Here is a 20002-nt window from a genome sequence, read left to right as displayed (position 1 = left end):
AACTCAGTATCATCAAGAATATTTCGATAAAACATTAAAAGTTTTTGAACAATAACAAAATCATTTAAACTGTTCTCTTGACACAATTACTGGCAACCTTCACCGATATCTGTCCATCTTTTTGCTATAACCACTTCATCTTGTTCAGGGTCATTTGGGAGCTGGAGCATATCCCAGCTGTCACAGGGTGAAAGGCAGGCACATCCTGGACAGATTGCCAGTTTATCACAGAGACAAACCAACATGGACACTCACCTACAGTCAATTTAGAATCATCAATTATTGTAGGAGGGAGCTGGGGTACCAAGAGAAAACCTGTGCAGGCCAAGATCTGAACCATGAACCTTCCTGCTGTGCAGTGACAGTGTTAACCACCACTCCACTCCACTTCTTTTCACTGATTACTGGTAGGGTAAAGGCTACAATGAAATAAAATGTTTTTTCGTAGCAATCAAGCAGCTTTTTGCACAACGCGTAATTTCTGCCACTCTTCTATTACTATGCATTCACTCCTTTCTAATACTACAATTTAGATCTCACCAAAGGTTTTCATTCAGATCTAGACCAGGACTCATGATTGTTTAGTTTAGAACAGTCCGTCTTTTACATTTTAACAATAGTTTTATGCTCAACAACAGCATTGTCCTGCTGAAAGACCTGATGTTTCCTCCTCAAACACAGATTAAACATCTTATTCAGACAAAGTGTTTATTGGAGGCAATAAAACAGCCCCACAGCATGATAGAGCCTCCACTGTGCTTTACAGTAGAAAGGGCGTTGCTTGATTTCCTCTGTCTATAGCATGTCATTCCAGAGAGATATTATTATATATTTTTTTATTTTTCTGCCTTTCTTTTGATAACAGTGTCCTCTTTGGTTTTCACCCAAGAAGCCCCCCTGGTTTGACATGCAGCATATGATACAAGCTGAAATAAAAAGTCCATATTGCTTTAGGTCAGCCTGAAGCTCTTTAGAATCTTGACTGGTGTTTTTCCACAATTGGCACCAAACTTCACTGATGTGTCTCACTGAGTTTCTTCTTGGCATCACATTCTGGAAGCGTCTTTACAGTTTTTATGACTTGGAAACATCTTGATGACATTACACGCAGTCAAAAGGATTCCAAAATATTTCTGATTTTACTATATTTACATCTTGTTGAGATATTCAGAATGATATATAATCTCTTCTGTCATTCTAATATTATTCTTATTATTATTTTCCTTTAATTTCTATCTATAATAAATTCAACAAAGACTGTACTGTATGAAGATGTTAGGAAAGTCTTTGGACTTAAAACTGCAAATAACATAATAGATTTATCTGTCAGTGGTATGACACAGAGATCCTGTGAATTCACATTCACATACTCCCAAACAAGCATTCTTTTCCATTTTCGTTCAGCTTCTTTGCTGCAATCAAACACAAAGTTCTGAAAAACGCCCACACAGATTCCGCTCTCCCAACTCACACCATCAATCATTAGATCATTCTATTAAAATGGTAAATGTTTTCTCGAAAAAAATGAGAGGGCCGATCCTGACTTGCATTTAAATTGAAATGTTATGACATTGGTGAATAGTCACGCAAGTGTAAATTCTGTCACACAGGTCAGAGTCACTGTTAAGCGCTGCCTCTTTGTCGCCATAGTGATTTTAATAAACCTTGACCATTCCATGCATGCTGATACATAACAGGCAATCCACTAAATTGTAGCATATTCATTTTCAATTATTCATTGAATGTATTAGAGGTTGCATTTTTGCATTAATTATTAAACGGGATTTCTGCTGTAAATTAATACAAGAAGGAAAATGGAAGAGCACAGTCAAACCAAAACATTAAATTGTATCTTGTCTTTTACTGTACTACAGCTGAGAAAAAAAATTATGTTCATTCTCTGTCTTATCTCTACTGGTAGATGACAGCAAGAGGACAAATGTACTGTGTAGTCCATAAGTAGTAGGACAGTGATTACATTGTTTTGGTTTTGTACTCTAAATTGGATTTTAAATGAGGTTCAAGTACTGACCTTCAGCTCTGATATTTCAAGGGTGTTTGAGGCTGTAAATGTACCAGATGAGCAATCCAGGATTTGCAGCTTTTTTTTACAAACAATACAGCAAGACCAACTGATATCTTAAGACAAACAGTTGAATCTTGACAGGCCAAGTCAGTTTCTCCAGCTTATCAGGAGTTTAATTTGCTGGAGATCAAACTGAAGACAAAAAATCCCCTGGAGGAGGCACAAAATAAAAGTGGTTATAGTGCAGAGATGCACTTGGAGTTATAGCAAATTTCTGCACATGCTCTTGGCTTTTGACTTAACACACAGTCTCACAATGCCTGAGACATCTGTTCATTTAATTTCTTATTAAATCTAAGGTTTCCCTCTCAAAAATGTGTTTCTCTCACAGTTCACCTGAATGTTTTAAGCGTTGCAGAAACATAATGCTGATAGATAAATAAAATATAGTTTTGTTATGAAAGTATCTTTGAAAGCATCCCTTCTTTTCAAGTCAGTCATCAGACATGAAAGTAATTTTCTTGAAATAACTAGTATGCTAAATCACTGTGTTTCTCAAGTTGGCATTTCACATTTCTTGAAACTGCTCCAGCAGTGTGCAAAACAGAAAGGCTTCCGAACCAGCAAAGATGCATATGGATATTGGCAGAGGTGGCCACGGTACAAGTCAGTAAACCCTCGTCCAAGAGAAGTTGACTCCAGTGTTAATTTATTGTTAGATAGCAGCATGAGCCAGCTCATTATGATCTAAGGCTTTGTTGAAAACAGCTACTTGGTTTTTCTCCATTAAAAGCTTTTATTTCTCAGCCTATGATCAAAAAAAGAGAGGTTAAACTTGACTTGACTTTGTCCTCCTGTTTGTCTTTTTTGTATGTATGAAAAAGCTAAAAAACCAAGCTGATACTATATGGCGATGTAGAAACATACATCACTGACTGGTCAGAGAGAATCATCTTCTGTGGACGTATTGAGGACAGCAACACACACAACTTTTTTGTTCGATTAAGTAGTTTTAAAATTCTGGTATACAATTTACAACAGAAATCTCATTTGTGCACAAGGAGCACATGACTACTGAACACATGAGCAAGTTTGTTAAGTGCTAGCATGAATTTCCTATTAAACTTTTTCCTGCAGACCAGAGTTGAGTTTTACAACAGTCAGACATCATGTTTACTCTCAAATGATATTCACACCCTACTGAACTAAAAGCTTGGATGGATTCAGTGCAATAACTACTCTATACTCCTTGTTTGTGAGAGGCTTTGAAGAGGAAAGTCTTCTAAATCAATGTGATGTAAAAAAAAAAAACTTGTGTCGTCTCTGTGTCACCGCAGCTTCACAGACATTGCAATGATAAACAGCTGATCCTGCACACATAGTGGAGATTCTGTCTGTAGTAGAAAAAAAAAAGGATGGAAGGGCTGCACAGAGTTAGATCGCACCGCACTATATTGCACTGTGTCATGTAATAGAAAAACACTATTTTTTCTAGCCCCTGGCTCCTGTAGAGGAAACTCAGGGAGCTGAGGAAAGGACCCCCAGTAGGCCCTAATCCCTGGAAAAAGTTCTTGAGGTCAAAATGCAATTTTGTACACAGCAGTTTTACTCACTGTTTATGATATTTTTTCTGTTCCTTACAAAGTGTGACAGACATCGGGCTCCGCTGACACTGAGACACTGAGATGACACCTATCCCTGACTTCCAGAAACGTGAAATGGCAATGCTTTTCTGCAGCAACACAGCTGCCCTTTTAGGACCTAAAACATTTGCATAGAACTGACATTGTGCAGAATTCTGGGCTAAACATGTTCTGACATCACAGCTGATTGGGAATCAGTTGTCTCAAATACACCTTGTGCAAATGTGATGTTTAAAATTAGAAACCTTCAGTGCACATTGTGAGAAACACCTTGTAGGATTAGAGTAACAGTTTATCTAACTTTTTGTTTAAAAAATAAAAAGTGGTCTCTAACTTTTAATCAATACACAAAAATGTTGCAATTGTTATACTTTTAATTTAATATGAACGTAAACTTTGAAATCAAAGCTGAAAGCAGCTTTAATCAGAAAGTAATTGTTTCATTTAAAACCCACTTTGCTAAATTAAGTGAGTTTAATCCAGCACTTTGCTAAACCAGACATCACTAGGTGATTTACATTGAAAGCAGACAATAAATGCAACAGAGATAAACCCAGACATAAAAATTGCACCACATCAAAAGAAGAGAAGTATGGCATTGTCTAACTACTGAAAGATACGGCACTATCTGAACAGGTGTATGTAAAAATTCCTTTTTTACTTCATCCAGTTTGTTGTTTTCTGCCATGAAAGAAGTCAGACATTTAAAGAATCCAACGAATGTCAGCATTTTCTACCAGCGTACGAGAGATTCGACTCCCTGTGAAAATCCAACAAAGTTTACCTTCGTCTTTAGAAGAATAAACATTTGTTTTGCTATCACCAACATACTGCAGCAAGGTGAATGCAGCTTAAAAGATGCTCCGACATGAATGCAAAAACCCCGAACGATGGCATTCAATCACAACTAAACAAAATCGCCATATCAGTATGATGAGTACTTGCCGTAATTTTCTGATGATTACTCAGCTTTATCAAATTTAATTAGACTGTAAAGGCTTAGCCTTGAAATAGCTGTAAATCACGTGTGGTCCAGAAGCTGAACTTAAGCCAAGCCAACACGCCACTGTAGCCACAGAGAGATGCATTCAAACAAATTAATAGTCCATTATATAAGAGCAAACCTCTGCCAGCTAATAGTGCCTTAAAAGCATATTAGCATTAGAACAGGATAGACATTCATTTGTCTCGTAGGAAAGTGTTTTAGTAGTGAGAAACTCAAGGATGACTTAGCAGCCTCATGTTTCTTTACATACGTGTGACTTCTGGTGGAGGTCTTTATCCCTCCAGTGCTATGAATGATAGTTCGACCTAACCTGGACATGATCAATTCTTCCTTTTTTTCCCCCTTCTTTTCCTTTTTCTACCTTGTCACTGAACTCATCCTTCTCATTTAAAAGGTACTGTATCTCCCTTGTCTCAATTAATCTCACTCTCTCCCTCTGTTTGCCCTTCCACTTTTCCTCTCTCCGCATCCCTGCATCCATCTTGTTGCTGCCCTCCCCCTTCCCTTAGGCCCAGCCACCACTCTGGTATTCCCAAAGTCATCTGCAATCAGACATCTTCAATGGATTAATTACACTGTCCTCACACAGCTTGATTGAGCATCTAACATCTACACCCCACCTCCTCAGACCCCCAATGCTCCCAGCTCACCTCCACCCACTTACAGGCTTTAAATGCTTTGTTTTCACCATCTTTTTATCTCCATTTCATGCTTCATCCCTTCCTTCCTTTTTCCAACCTCTCTTCTAAACCTCTACCTCCATATAAGCCTTCTCTTTTCTAAAAAGACTATATACCACGTCTTCTGACATCAATGGGCAGTGCCATCTTCATGATCCCTCTTGAATATTGGGAGGGATCAACCTTGCCAAAGAACTGACTGGCCCTGGAAAAGGGAAGTAAAAGAGGGGCAAAGACAGACAAATAACTTAAGCTTAAAGAAATACAGTAACATACTCACTGCATCCAGGCACGTGCAGAGGCATTCACTTACAAAATTAGGTGAAGACATGCAAGAAATCAAAGCCCTTTCAAATATAAACAGATATAGACATTTTGCCTCATGGTGGGAGTCATTAAATTTTACACTAATCATTAGTATCATCTGAGTTTTAATCAGTAGGTATCTCATTAGCTTCCACAACAAAGATCAGGGGGGAAAATTTAACAAACTTCACCAGAGGAAGATTCTTCACTGCAGGCCAATCATTATTTATTTTCAACAACCAGGCACACGCAGTCTCTTTTCACTCCTCCCCCCAACACACACATCCACCTCACATCAATCTTGGATCCCAGACCACAACCCCAAAAGCAGAGCGCTGCTTAGAGTCATTCTAAAAATCATGATGGATGACAACTTCCCAAAGCAATCCTTCTGCGTGCCAGCATCATTTAACTAAAGGCATCAACCTGCCCCAGCCAATACCACTCCTCTGTTTCCCCGGCCTGAGAGTGCTGGACTCCTCCTTTCAAAGCCCCTGACGTGACTCTGAGAAAAATGGTCCCAGGGAGATATATGAAGGCCGCCACAGAAGAATGTGCTTCACCCAGGTTTCTGATCATGAGTCTGTATTGCCCCTCTGCTCTCCTTCACAAGCTCTACAGAGAACGAGAGACGAGACTGCGAGGAGGTTAAGTTGACCTCAGGCGCTCACGCTTTGGAGCAGCCTACCCTGGAGTGTGAGATGACAAAACATTTAGTCCGATCTCACTTGCAGCTCACTGACAGCCTGAAACAAAAGAACAGCCTCAGAGGAATTTAAAATCATTGAATGAATGTCAATTAATTTCACAGGACGGAGTTGAATTGATTAGAATATAAAACAATCTTTCTTGAAAGCAAAGGGGAATTGATGTCCAAGGCCTTCAAACAGTGAGAGTGGGAAGACAGAGAAACGACAAAATGAAAGAAAGACGGATGATGTGGTGTGCATAAGTGTGTGTGTTTAACAGTGCGCATGCTAAGTTGCATGTGCAAGCCTGTGTGTGTGTGTGTGTGTGCGTGTGTGTGTGTGAGCTCAGCAGTTGTGTTACACGCTTGGCTGGCAGGGTGTGTGTAAAGTAATTAACATGATAGCCTCCCTCTCAGCCTGATAGCCTGTTCCCTGCAGCGAGGTCGTTCAGCAGACACCAACAGACACCTGAGCTGCGTCTCTGACACAGCCCTGCAACGCATCACTAATGCAAACGCACACAAACACAAACATGTCCACATATGTCTGGTACCGACAAATAAAGAGAACATACAGGTATCAGCAGAAATGACATGGTACACGTATGCCTGTCAACGGCATATTGCATGATAGCTGCCAGACTGTTTGTTCAGAATAAACTGACATTTATTAATTCACCCTGACAGTCATATAGACACAATGCATATGATATATTCAAGAAACAGTGCAGAAGCTTGAAAAAGCAAGCAGCTCATACCTCGGTCTCCTCTGCATAATCGATGCTCTAAATATTTAGTTTTAAAAAATGTAAAAGCGTATCTGCTTTAGAGAAAATGTAACATAATGCATATACAATGCATATACAATGTATATTTTGTGCAAATGCGGTTGCAAATGCATTAAACATATTCACACAGTTCACATAGTTCACGTAGACCATGACTACGACAAATTGGGAAAATTTGATGAAATATGACGAAGAAAAGCATCGTCGAATGTGTAGCAGAAGTTCCATTCAGATGAAAATAAGCAAAGACACATAAAGACAAATATAGACATTTTTTACTGAAGCAAGGAATCTAGCATTTTTGCTTTCACTATATGTGAGTGAAAACTGATATAGCTACATTCTGGCACCATCCACATGCACAAAAAATGTAAACATTCCATGGACCATGGTATATACACACATTTTGATCCTGCAGACTAAAAATCAAACAAAGACAAAGCAACAAAAAAGACAACCTCTTTCGCTGAGGTAATGAGACCACTGGTGACCGAGACAATGCTGACAATATCCCTCCTTTTCCTCCCCTACAATCTTTTGTTTGCCTCCTCTTCATCCCTCATAACCCCTAGACCTTCACTCTGGTCCTCTAATCCTAAAACTGTGGCTTGGCACAGACCTCCAAGCACCCCCTTCAGTCCCACACAGCCCTCATTTGCTAAAGGATTAGAGTGAGGGCACCAAGGTCAAAGTTTGGCCATCACCAGGGACCCTGAAAAAGAAGAAATGCACACAATCCAAAAGCCACAGAGCCAAGGATTCACACAAACACACACCCATTAGCATTGTGTGAACGTATGACAGTGCTTTGGTGTGTGCAATCTAAGCAGCAGAACAGCATTATGTATTCACAAACTGTAGGTGTGTAGACAGGACCCTAACCCCCAGACACCTACTGAAACAGAGACACAAATTTGCATGAGCATGAGCAGAACTAAATAAATTGACCTTAACACTCTAACTCAAAATATACAAATGCATACTTGAGCAACTTAGAAAAAAAATAAAAAATAGGGTCAAGAAACTGTTTCAGGGGAGAAGAAGGCCCATGATAACGCAACACAAAGCACACCTTTGAAAGAAGTCTAAGTTTTAGAGAAAGACAGAAGAGAAAGTTCGCGGGAGAAGAAAAGTGATTGTCAGGGAGAGAAGAAGCATCACTCGAAAAACTTCTAAAGAAGGCCTTGCTCTGGGTTTTAAATGCTCTCCTCCCTCTATCACTCCCTCTCTCTTCCCACTTTCCTCTCATCCCTTTCATGAATTAAAAGCACGGCCGGTCTGTGGGGAGAAGCATCGTTAATTCCGATCAGATCTTCTCCTCCCCCCTCTCCGTCTCCCACCATCCTCCTCCTCCCCTCCCTGGGCGACGGTTGCCGTGCAGTCTGACAGACGGAGATGGGATCTGACAGTAAACAGGCATGTGGATGCCCGGCTCGTGATTGACACGTAGGCAGGTCGGAGGGGGCCCGCCCCCCTCCTAATCCTGCCCTGTCAGCTCTAATTGGGGAGGTGGGGCTCTATGTCACCAAGGTGACTGATTGACAGGACCCCAGCTTTGCATAGATATGAGGGAAAGGTGGGGAAGTTCACGCATGGCATAACACTGTTAACACTACTATACTGCTAATAGAGATATAGGTGTGTGTGTTTGTAAGTGTGTGTGACTGCTGAGTGCTCCGGGACATTCGCATACACCTAGTTGCAGGTGAACACCTTTAAGAACATGGCTGAGCAGACAAATAAACCTACAACGATAACAATGAGCACAAGTGACATGCATGCAAGATGTCTAAACACAAAGTGCACCTACAAACACACACACACACACAATTCCTTGACATGCTGTGATGAAGAGCTGAGGTTATTAAGGCTAAAAGTGCTAAGATTCAGGATTCAGGATTCAGAGCGAAGCTGTTAAAGGTCTTCACCATGTCAAGGCCACTGCACGACAAGGTAAAGATAACACACCAACACAAGAATAAGACTTCATAGCTGTGGAAGTGCAAAAGTAGCAAATAAAAGGCAATATTTGCAGATAGAAAGTGTATGTGGGGACAAATGTGATGTCCTCTAAGGCAGTAGTTCCTATTTTGAAAGCCAGAGTCCCACAGAGGAGACAAAAAAACAAAAGATTTTGTGTGACAGCACAGTAATACTTTGAGCTAAACCTTCAAGGACTATTTTCAGGTTCAAAGTGAGAAAGTACAAAGTTCAAGATCTGAACAGGGATTTTGGAATACACAGACATTGTATGAGATTTTATATAATCTTAAATTACAGCCAGGAAAAGCCTCTACAACCTTCATGTACTTTATACAGTAGGATTATCTGAGGGCAAATTGAATTGATGGAGTAACGCTTTATTAATTCCCCAAATAAACTTAAAATAAAAGTTGCAAGTGTAGTAGAGGGAGGTGTGGCTGAAATCTTCAAAAAATCATCACAAGTATTGAGTGCATTGGGATGTTATATTTATATCTTGGCAACAACTGAGCTGATGACATCAAATGCAACATTGGCAAGTTACACATGTGACCTCCAAAGTGGGCAGAAACTCACAGCTAACATTTCAATATCCAGGATGTAGAGACACTCGCTCTCAGTGAATGTCAAGGATCTAACCATCTGTTGTTAACAGGTACTACAATATCTCCTCCTTTACTGTCTCATCTCTGTTTTAAGTCTCTGTTTACTCATATAGTCTGAAAGTTAGATAGAGAAGTGTTGGGGTTCTCAATATGTTTCTTCAGTTTTTGTCAGCACTCCCAGCTCATCCTTGTTATTTGCCAGTGATTTCAATTTCCCCATGATAATCAAGGGAAGAGATGGTTTAAACTCTTCTTTTTTTCTCTCCATTACTCCTGCCATACATCCTTCTTCAATTACATTTCTTCTTCAATTTGTCTTGAATTAGGGTCATATTCTTGTCATCACTTGGGCTTTGGAAAGCTTAATCAGCTGCTTCCAGATTAAAACAAATTTCCCGTTGGCATGGTAACTAATCCTAACAGATGTTAAAAAGAACTGGAAATACCATCAGAAATCATTCCAGCAGCACATCACAAAAAAAAAGTGTTTTCACAGAAAAAAGCTTATTAGAAACTCTCATAAAGATGCAAAGAGAGACACAATATGACCAGAGCTGCAACAACAGGCTGCTCCTACTGCTGTTCTAGACTTTAGAGGTATGGACTAGAGTGGACTGAAGAATTTATCAGACAGAGAAGCTGGGGACCTTTCAACAGCATTAATCTGACAGTAATTTAGTGTTATGCACCAACAAATTAGAATAACAAAATTACTGACGTGTTTTGCGACCGTCTTAAAGCTGACACAAGTGAAAAATCATATTATGAGCTGCTGACTGTAATTGGAGAAATTAAAGTATAAGAGTTTAAAAAAAAAACATGAAAGGCACAGATGTGGCATCATTGGCAGCTTCACACAGTAAGACCACATGGGACTCACCCAAGGCCTGGGACAGCGAGTAGATTGATGTTTGAAACAGTAGATGCATGGCTGAAAAAGGAGAAGGTTTTTTTTTCTGCAAAAGATGAAGATGTGCAAACCACATCCTTACTCTGTGCAACATCATCAAGCAGAGCACAAAGAAGCAGAGGCAGGTGTTCTTCAAAAGACATTTGACAGCATCCACAGGGATAGCCTTTTGGTGCATTCTGAGAGGGTACAGAATACTGACAGAAAATACTTTGATCATCAAGAGCTTTTATTGCCAACTTCATGTGCCGCCTGGGGAACAGTGACATTATGTGTGCCAAGAGCACATGGTTGAGGCAGAGCTGTGTGATGTCCGCTGTACTTTTTAACCTTGTCATCAAACGGGTTGTACTGTAACAAATCAAGTGGCATCAGATGGTCTTTCTTCACAGCACAAGAAGATTGAATTTTCTCTCATGACTTGCTTGGTTGTCACACATCCACTGGTACATGCAAGAGAAAGCAGATAGGCTTAACAATTCACAAGATGTGAGTAAGTAACAACTGGACCAGAACTGAGGTTATGACCCTTAATGTCCCTTGCAACACTCACTCTGGAGGGTGAGGATTTACCAGATCAGAGCATTTTCACAGAATGTATCCAGTCAGTGTGGTCAGACAACATGAAAGTGAAGGCAGTGGCCTCAAACTCAATCTCAACAAAACACAGATTGTCCTCCGCAGCATGAGCAATGTTTTGGTGTCATCAGAGAACAGCACCTACAGAAAACTGAGGCTACACCAGCGCAGTGTTCTACTGACCTTAACAAACTGCCAACCTTTTACACAAAATGCCTCAGGAGAGACCGGGGTATCATAGCTCTGACAACGAGCTCCCGACCTGCTGTAGATAAGTGAGAGTGGACACTCCTCACATGTGGCCACATCATCAGATAGGGCATCAGCAATAAGAGCTCATCACAAAAACAGCTCTGCACTGAACATCAAAGGGGAAATGCAAAAGAATATGAAGCAGAATTGTAGAGTCTCAAACACAGCTATAGTACCATTCATTACTGACAAACAGCTCTATACTGCATTCCAGGCATTCTAGGCATTAACTTAGCATTTTTACATCCCAGTGCTTGCTATTTAGGATCCGAATACAGCTGAGGCAGAAGGGAATTTCACTAGTTTTGCCGGAATTCAGTCACAAACCAAATTATTAGACTAACTGAAAATTTGACTTGATGAAAGTCAGGAGGTTAAAGTGATTACATGTTATCCTCAGGGACACATGGGTGGCAAATATACTGACTACCCATCAGAAAGCTGTTGACATATTCCACTCAGAGTCATAAACATTAGTCTTGTGTTTGCATTAGAGGAAAACTCAGGATAGTTTCAGTGTAATTAATATTTATTCAACAACCTCCATGAATTCATGTATATAACATGATAACAATCCATCCAATAGCTTGTGCAAATATTTCAATTTGAACCAAAGATGTGGACCAACCCAATTAAGCTTTTGCACAAGTTGAAAGTGCCTTCATTTCTGGGTGTCTGTGCTTTTTTTTTATTGTCATTTCCACTTTTGCATGCTTTTAAACTCAAACCATAATAATCTTGATGTCAATACTTTTGCCAAATATCCTAATCCTTGTTTATCAAAATCCATTTCAAGCTTGTCTTTCAGGAACTTCTTTGTATCTTTGCTTTGTGACAGAAACATATCACTTAACACATTAAAAGCCTGAGATGACTGCAGTCACAGTGATGGGTTGGCCCCGCACAACTGGGGCTGGGTCTTAATTTGGCTTATTATCTTCATGTCAAGGAATCCTTGAATTGCATCATTCAAGGAATGTTATCTGCGTTGTCCACAAAATACTGTAATTGCAGTTTTCTGCACACTAAACAGAGGAAAATGAATAAGAAAAATCTATGGAGAGCATTTGCTCTCATGTTTGTGGACTTTCCTCTGAGCCCAACACAACACAGCAAAGCAAAGAGAGACAGCTGTGGAGGGCGGACAACCACTATGCTCGACCACAGTGGGTTGCCTTTAAAACTCTGACCTCCTGTATTATATCTGCATTGTCTGATCATTCTGCAAATGCTCAGGAATGCTGTAGCTCTTCTCATTACTTATGTGGGTCTAAATGAAACAGAGAGGAGCATTCAGGGTGACAGGGATGTTGTCACTTCCAAAGATTGATGAAGCCATTATTTTTCATGACTGTTTTAGACTTTCACTCACCACACTTTTAGCTTGATAAACCTTACTTCTGTTAAAATATTTGACTTTTTAATAATAATCCAATTTCATATTCATTTTGGAAGCCAACGTTCATGTTTTCGCAGTGATGTGAAGAGCTGTTTTCAATGTGTTTTATAGGCTAGTTACGTCTGTTGGAAAAAAAGGCTCCAATAATACTAAATTGTTTGTTTCAGCATATCATTTTCAATTTCTGAGTTTTATGCACCTGTTTTTAAAGGACAGTTAACCTATAACCAAGATGGCTTCATTTCTGTGTTTCACAAGCCAAAAAGTTAGGGAACCTCTGTGCCAAGAAAGCTCAAATCATCTCATAGCATTTCATTTGTAGGACTAATTATAAACTGTTAATTGTCATGCAACTTTTTTGCGTGTCTTCATTTTAAGGTATGTGGGCGTGCGTGTGCGTGTGAATTTATGAGTGCGTGTGTGTGTTTTGATTGACAGCTGCCACTGACCTGTGCCAGTCAGAGTGCCATGCTGCAGGGCGGTGGGGTCGATCGCTACGGAGATGACCTCCGCCCTCATCTGCATCCTGCCTTCATTAGCCGAGCCAGGCAAGGAGAATAACAACCCAATAAATTAATAAAGAGAAAGAGGGAGAGCAGAGCGAAGGAGAGGAGGGAGGGAGCGGACAGGAGTAGAGCAAGGGTAAAATGGGGTGAAAGAATGAGAGAGGGAAGGAAACAGGCGAGAGGAAAGAGCGGAAAAAGAAGGGTATGAGAGAAACGAGTGGTGCACTGAAGTATGGAGGGCAGGGAGTGAGAAAATGTAGGGAAATGCTGCAAAAATTGATATGTGTGAAGGATAAAGAGTGTGTGGTCAGCTCAGGCAGAAAAAAGCTAATGAATGTAAAGGCAATGAAAGCCTTGAGAAGAGGAGAAGAGAAGGTAAAGGTAAAGGTTTTTCCTTGAGCAGATCAAAATTGCAACAATATTGTGACAATGCACCAATTCTTATCAAATAGATGTACCCAAACAGATACTGCCAAACACATCTATATGGCTTATTTAGAAGTGTTGCAAAAGCCTGTTCTAAAAGAGTATTGATACAATAACATCTGCAGTGGATGTTAAATGTCAGTATCTCTAAGGGTGCTGTAGAGCCACATTTCGACAAGTTCAAATGTTCTGATTATCCCTCTCTCATTCGTAATTGGGTTGAAGTTGGCAAAGCAACCAAACAGAAAGCTTTTAATAAAGTATGAGGTTTAATCACCTGCTGTTTCACTAGATACATACCCATACTGATCTTGTTCACAAGTAGACAGAAACAGAGAAAACTACCTCTCGAAAACCTCTACTCTTGCAGTAAAAGACACACAGCAGAGTTCAGGGAAAGCTTGCTGTGTAAATAAATAATGAACAAGCATGTTGTGCAGGATAGGGTGTTGGTTGGGAGCTTTCCCAAGAGCACTGTGGTAATGATGCTTTCTCATCTTTCAGCAGAGCGCTATAGAATACATCACGTTCCATTGCTCCATCTTCATCAGCATTATGGATGGAAATATGGCCCATCCTGGTGCCAGGGGCTTCATGTTTCCACTTATCTGGTGCTGTACACATTAGTGCAGTGGTTCCCTTAACTAAGTTTATGAATGATGTAACCACTTTGCCCTTACAGATCAGGTCTAACACCACCAGTCACTTTGGACATCTATGAGTCAATATTTCTACAATGATTGAATTTTTTTTTTTCACAATATATATTCCGTTTAGGTATTTCTTGTCAAATTTGAAATCACACCATATGATGAACAGGGGTGGAATAGGGCATTTAAGAATCACCCCCTGTGATTTCTGCTATTACCCATTACTTTTAAAGTAGTTCAAATATTTGGATTCATTCCAAAACTGAACAAGACTGTGTCAACCAGAAACTGCAAAATGGCTGCAATATATTCCAAATGCCCACTGTCCAAGTGCCTCTTACTGACAAGCTCAAATTCAGTGTGTCTCAAATTTAGGACTTTTTGTTTGGATGATGTTTGCACATTTCCAAACTTGTTTAATTTGAATTACTTTGGCCACAAACAGATGCAAACACATCTGTCTACACATTGCGCCTTGCGGACAGTCATTTTTGTACAGCACAGTATCACAGCAGCTGATTTTAGTGTCACAAATTGTAATCTATTGATTTGTGATCTACTGATAGTGTGACTTAAGTTTCTCCTTCTACGTGGAAAATAACATACTATAAATAACTGTATAAATAACCCTATGAATAAATGTTTTAACCCTATAAGCCTATAAATAAGTTATACACACTATTTTCATACCAGAGGTTTGTTGTCATCTCCCCTCCAACCCACTATATTTAGCTCTTTTTAAAAAAAATTTAAGAGTAATTTATTTTTGCTCTCTGCAGATGAGCCTAATACGCTGACATTTTTCTCATAACCATGCTTCCTTGTGCACATGTGCCATATGCCCCTTTTAGTATAGCAGTCTACTGGAAAGCAATCCTCTATGCGGAGACTTTAATAGAAAGAATATGTATATGCGTGAAAGCATAGAAATTGTCCATGCGCATGTCTGCAACATAGTAATGTTTTCCCATCAGGTTTAGATATTCATTATTTTTGCCAGGGTCCAGAAAAAATTGTCACTAATAAATCTTTTCCACAACTCACTACCACATGTTAAAAATCTCCTTTTTCTAGCTTACCAGGTGACAAGTCCAGCCAAATCTGAAAACAACACAAAACGTAGTTAAGAAATGTATTACTCCGAAAGTCATCCTGCATGTCACTAAAACGTACAATTCATCCAATTCACAGTTCATTCAGTCCATCTTCACAAATAAAAACTGACTATTTCACGATTTACCAGGGCATGCTGGTTCTCAGTGACCATTTTGAGTGTTATGACTATTGCCATCAAGTGGGAAAGTTAATGATACACCAAAGAGCCTTTCCCTGAAGTAAAATGCTGTTCAAGACTGTGTGGAAGTAAATGTAACTCAAGTTATTTTCTTGGCCTGCCACCAGTACACACAAAAAGTGGGCTGAGTATCAACAAAAGCACTTTTACCATGATGAGCACAATTGTTGCTTAGATTACACTGGGGCCTTTTTTTAGTTGCCAGTCATAGCCATGTCCCCTGATATTGAAATAATTCCAAAAACTTTTGTTCCTATAACTCCTATAAAAGCTGTTGAAAATAGAGTGCAGGTTCTACTTGTAACCATTTACCCATGACTCTTTGCTAATAAACCACCTATCCTTTAGCTTTCAACCATCTATTCTGAAAGTATCAACTTCTGAACTCCTTTGTTGATTCCTATTTATTTTAATCAGTTAAACTACTTTGCAATGTCTCCAACTGCCAATTTAAAAGTGTTGAAGTATCTCATAGTGTATCCTAATTGAAAATTACTGTAGTAGAAAAACAGTAACAAAGATTTATTCTGACTTCAACTTGCATTAGGAAAAGACAGTCTTATAAGTTTGTTTGTAAGTTCGAGTTTATTGAGCCGATAACAGCAAAATCTAACTGAATTTGGAGAGGTAACAGCACCAGTGCTCTCAGGAGCAACATGCTGCCTGCCATAACCACCTAATAACACACATCACCAACACAACAAGACCCATGTGTTGAGGAGACACAGGTAATGTGTCTGGTCCCATTTTCTCTGTCTCTCTGACTGAAAAGTGCTGGCTGTTCAGAGTTGAGGAGTGAGTGCTGGGGAGCCGGGCCTGCTGTGCTGGGGAGGAAATTCTCAGGACGATCGATGAAGAGGATTAGGACCGGCTTTGGGGCTCAGAGGCCTGGATCTGAGCAGTATTCTCAGTGGGGCCCCTATGAGAGTTGGAGGGGAAAACTGGAGGGAAGAGAAGAGAAGTGCCAGGGGAGCTGGGAAAGAGGGCTAACCTGGAACTGTCAAGAGGCTGAGAGAGGGTTGGCCAGGCTGGGAATAGAAGAGCAGTCAGGGTCCCAGTCGACATAATGAATGGCACTAAAACTCTGCCACCCACTCAGATAAACACACACTGGCCAGCCTGATTGGAAAAGCTGGTGATCACAGAGGAGGGAGGACCAGATTCAACATAACAAGAACAAGAAAAAACCCCAAAACAAAACAGATTCGACAAACACGGATGGAGTTGGTTATTTTCTTTCCTTACACTCAATCTTTTAATTTTCTTCAGGCCAAATCGCTAGTTGTCCTCTAACTTGATGAGCGCAGTGCACAACAAAAGGCTGCCTCCGTCTGTGTCTGCCTCTGATGCTCATGATTGGTCAGCCCGTTCGCCAGCTCGCCGCTTTCCCCCGGGTACAGACGGTTGGATCCATGATTCATTTTGCAATGAGGAAAAAAAAAAAAGAGAGAGAGCGCATATGAGAGAAGAAACAGCCAAGACCACTGGGAAATTATACGGTGGAGCGGCGTGGTGGTTCTGGAATTAAACGGCATAATTAATCAAGCAAAAAAACAAGCACGTTGCTCATACATTTATTATTTGCATTTTTTTTTTACACAACAGGAGATGTAATCAGAGGATATACATTCAGGACCTTGATACTTCAGGTCACAAGGACCTGAAGGCCGAGTGCCCATTGTAACCGCTGATCCCTCACCTGTAAAGCAGCACCAGCTCTGCACTGCGCTACATTTTTTTCCTCTCTGACTATCATCTCAACACAATGCCCCCTGCCTCCAAAGTAATCTCCACAACAACCAGAACAAGTCCACAGAAACACATTGTTGTCTCCCCATCCTTTCATTTAGGGTGTCTGCAAAATTGGGTTCACAACTCTGAGCTCTCTGTGGAGTTGTTCTGCATTATGCAGTGTGTGCACTTCACCCAGCGAAGAAAAACCTAGCCTCTTTTAAAGGAATTCTGTGGAAATATCACAGAAGTATAGATCGCACAGCTTTATTATAAAAGTCACCACTGACGACATGCGAACGATGAAAACACAAAACCCCATTAGGGTTCGTGCCGATTAAGAGCACTTATTAATTCTCCATTAGCAAAAGTAAGCACAGTTAAACTCATTTTATTATCCTGCATGTAAATTTTGGTTCAGGCAGCATGCAGCATGAAACACCCTGCGTTTTCCTCCTGATGGAGGAGGCTTGTGCCCAAAAGAAAAAAGGGCGATGAGAGTCTTCAGTGCTTGCTCACACAGGCCCTGCACGGGCTCATATTATTTCATGGTCGACATTTAGAATGAGATGTTTAATGTCACACCACTTGATGAGGGTTTTTACCTGATCGAGGCACACAGAAGGGCCCTGGTGGAGGCTCAAAATGAAATCAGCTGGAAATGCAATGATATCATTTTTGGAATGTCCTTTATCTCCAAGCTAAGTCACATTGTATTAGTTTGTGTCTTTCTGTGTTTTCTAGCTCCCTCTAAATGATGTAATTTTCATCTCTCTGTTAAAGATGAACCTCCAAGATGGGAACAAATTAATTGGTTCTGAGGCTCTGTGAGCTGTCTCATCTTGCTTTAGAAATGAATCTATTAAACTATTGATTGCAGTGTTTGTTTTATTTGGTTGCTGCGAAAGGTTGTTGATTGGCACGTTGAACCAAGTTGTTTTCAAATAAAATGCAAAGAAGAATTCATGTGAAATTGCGAAGTAGTTACATAAAAGCATTTTCAGATACATTATGGAAAGCCATGATCTCTTTGAAAAATGGGAATGACATCCTCTAAACATTTCTTGTAGCCATTCAGAAGCTTCTTGCTGTTGCGTGGTTGTAGATTCAGCCACTCCTCCACTGCTTTGCTATCAATCTATTTTAAGTTTGCAGCGCTCCGTTTTGCAAGACAGTTAAAAACAGTCATCTTTTTCCTTTTATCCACTCTTTCTTTCTCTTGGATGAGTGCTGTAGGTCATTGCTCCAATGACAGGCAAAAAATACCCCTAAAAGCTAGTTTTCAAACACTGGGTTTCCTCTTAGCGCCACATCGTGGGAGCATATTCACAGTTGTTTGACTGTGAAAGTTCTTGATTACATTATGAACTTTTATGACCTTTGGTGATTGCTTTGTAATCTTAAGAATTGTTTTGATTTTTGATAGTGGCTTTTCTTATCCCCTCAGAGGGTTCTTTTGTCCTCGTCGTTAGACAGAAACCAGCTATTGCTCATTTTATGCTGTAAAACCATAATTTACTGGTTAATCCAGGTCACGTTAACCTTGAAGATTGCTGTTTATTCATTTTCAGTCTTGTTTGAGGGATTCGTTGAGATTAATCAGAAGAATGCCAGTAAGTGTGTTTCTCTACTCTTCGTGTCTCTGTGCCCTGGGTTTTGTGCTTTTTTTTCCCTTGCTATTATTGAGAAACTTTAGATTTTTTTCACTAGGAAGATATTCTGATCGTACCCATTTGAAATCAAATTATTCAGAGTATTCTGGCTATCGTATAACGGATCTATGAACTTGTATCTACAACAAGGAAAGAAAAGGAGGCCACAAAGTACAATAACTTGAGTATTTCACATTTGTTTAGTCACACTGTTTTTCTATGTTCCGCAGTAATTAATGTGAGGCTATCTGGAACATATGGCAGTAAAAATAGCCTACAACAGGTTGCTGTTATTATTGAAATATAGCTTTCTTTTTCCACAGGATGCCTGCGTCGCTGAGAGAGCAGTATATCTGCGAACATGAACGTCCTGTTGGTAACGCCGACATCTAACCCTCATTTTGCTGAAATACATCCGCCAAATAGTTTGAAACATATCACTTTCCAGCTGGTCAATATGACTTGTGCTGAAGCGCCGTCATCAATCCAGGTATCAATATGGAAATACCACTGTGACCCAGACATTAATCAATTGGGCTCCTCAGGGAGGAGAGGGAGGGCAGGAGCGCCTAAAATCATCAATGAGACGGATCGGCCCGGAGTCAGGCTCGGACAGTTGTTATTGATAAGAGCATTTCCACCTGTAGCGGCCGGAGCGGAGAGACAGGTCGCATCTGAATTCAATACCCGCCGCCGCAGCTGCGCGCTCCAAGCCCAGAAAGACACGCTTGAGCGGAGATACGTGCCTCGACTCATCATCAGACCAGTCCTCTTTTCTTCATATACGTCTCCTTCCACTTCCTCCTCCTTCTCTTTTCTGTCTCCCTCAGAACTTTAATGGCACGCCTGCTCTAAAGGAGCATCAATCCTCTAATACA

The sequence above is a fragment of the Leuresthes tenuis genome, unplaced genomic scaffold (assembly GCF_036924035.1).
Source record: "Leuresthes tenuis unplaced genomic scaffold, fLeuTen1.0.hap1 SCAF_9, whole genome shotgun sequence".
Classification (NCBI taxonomy): Eukaryota; Metazoa; Chordata; class Actinopteri; order Atheriniformes; family Atherinopsidae; genus Leuresthes; species Leuresthes tenuis.
The sequence above is the reverse complement of the archived record's forward strand: the minus strand, read 5'-3'. Positions refer to the sequence as shown.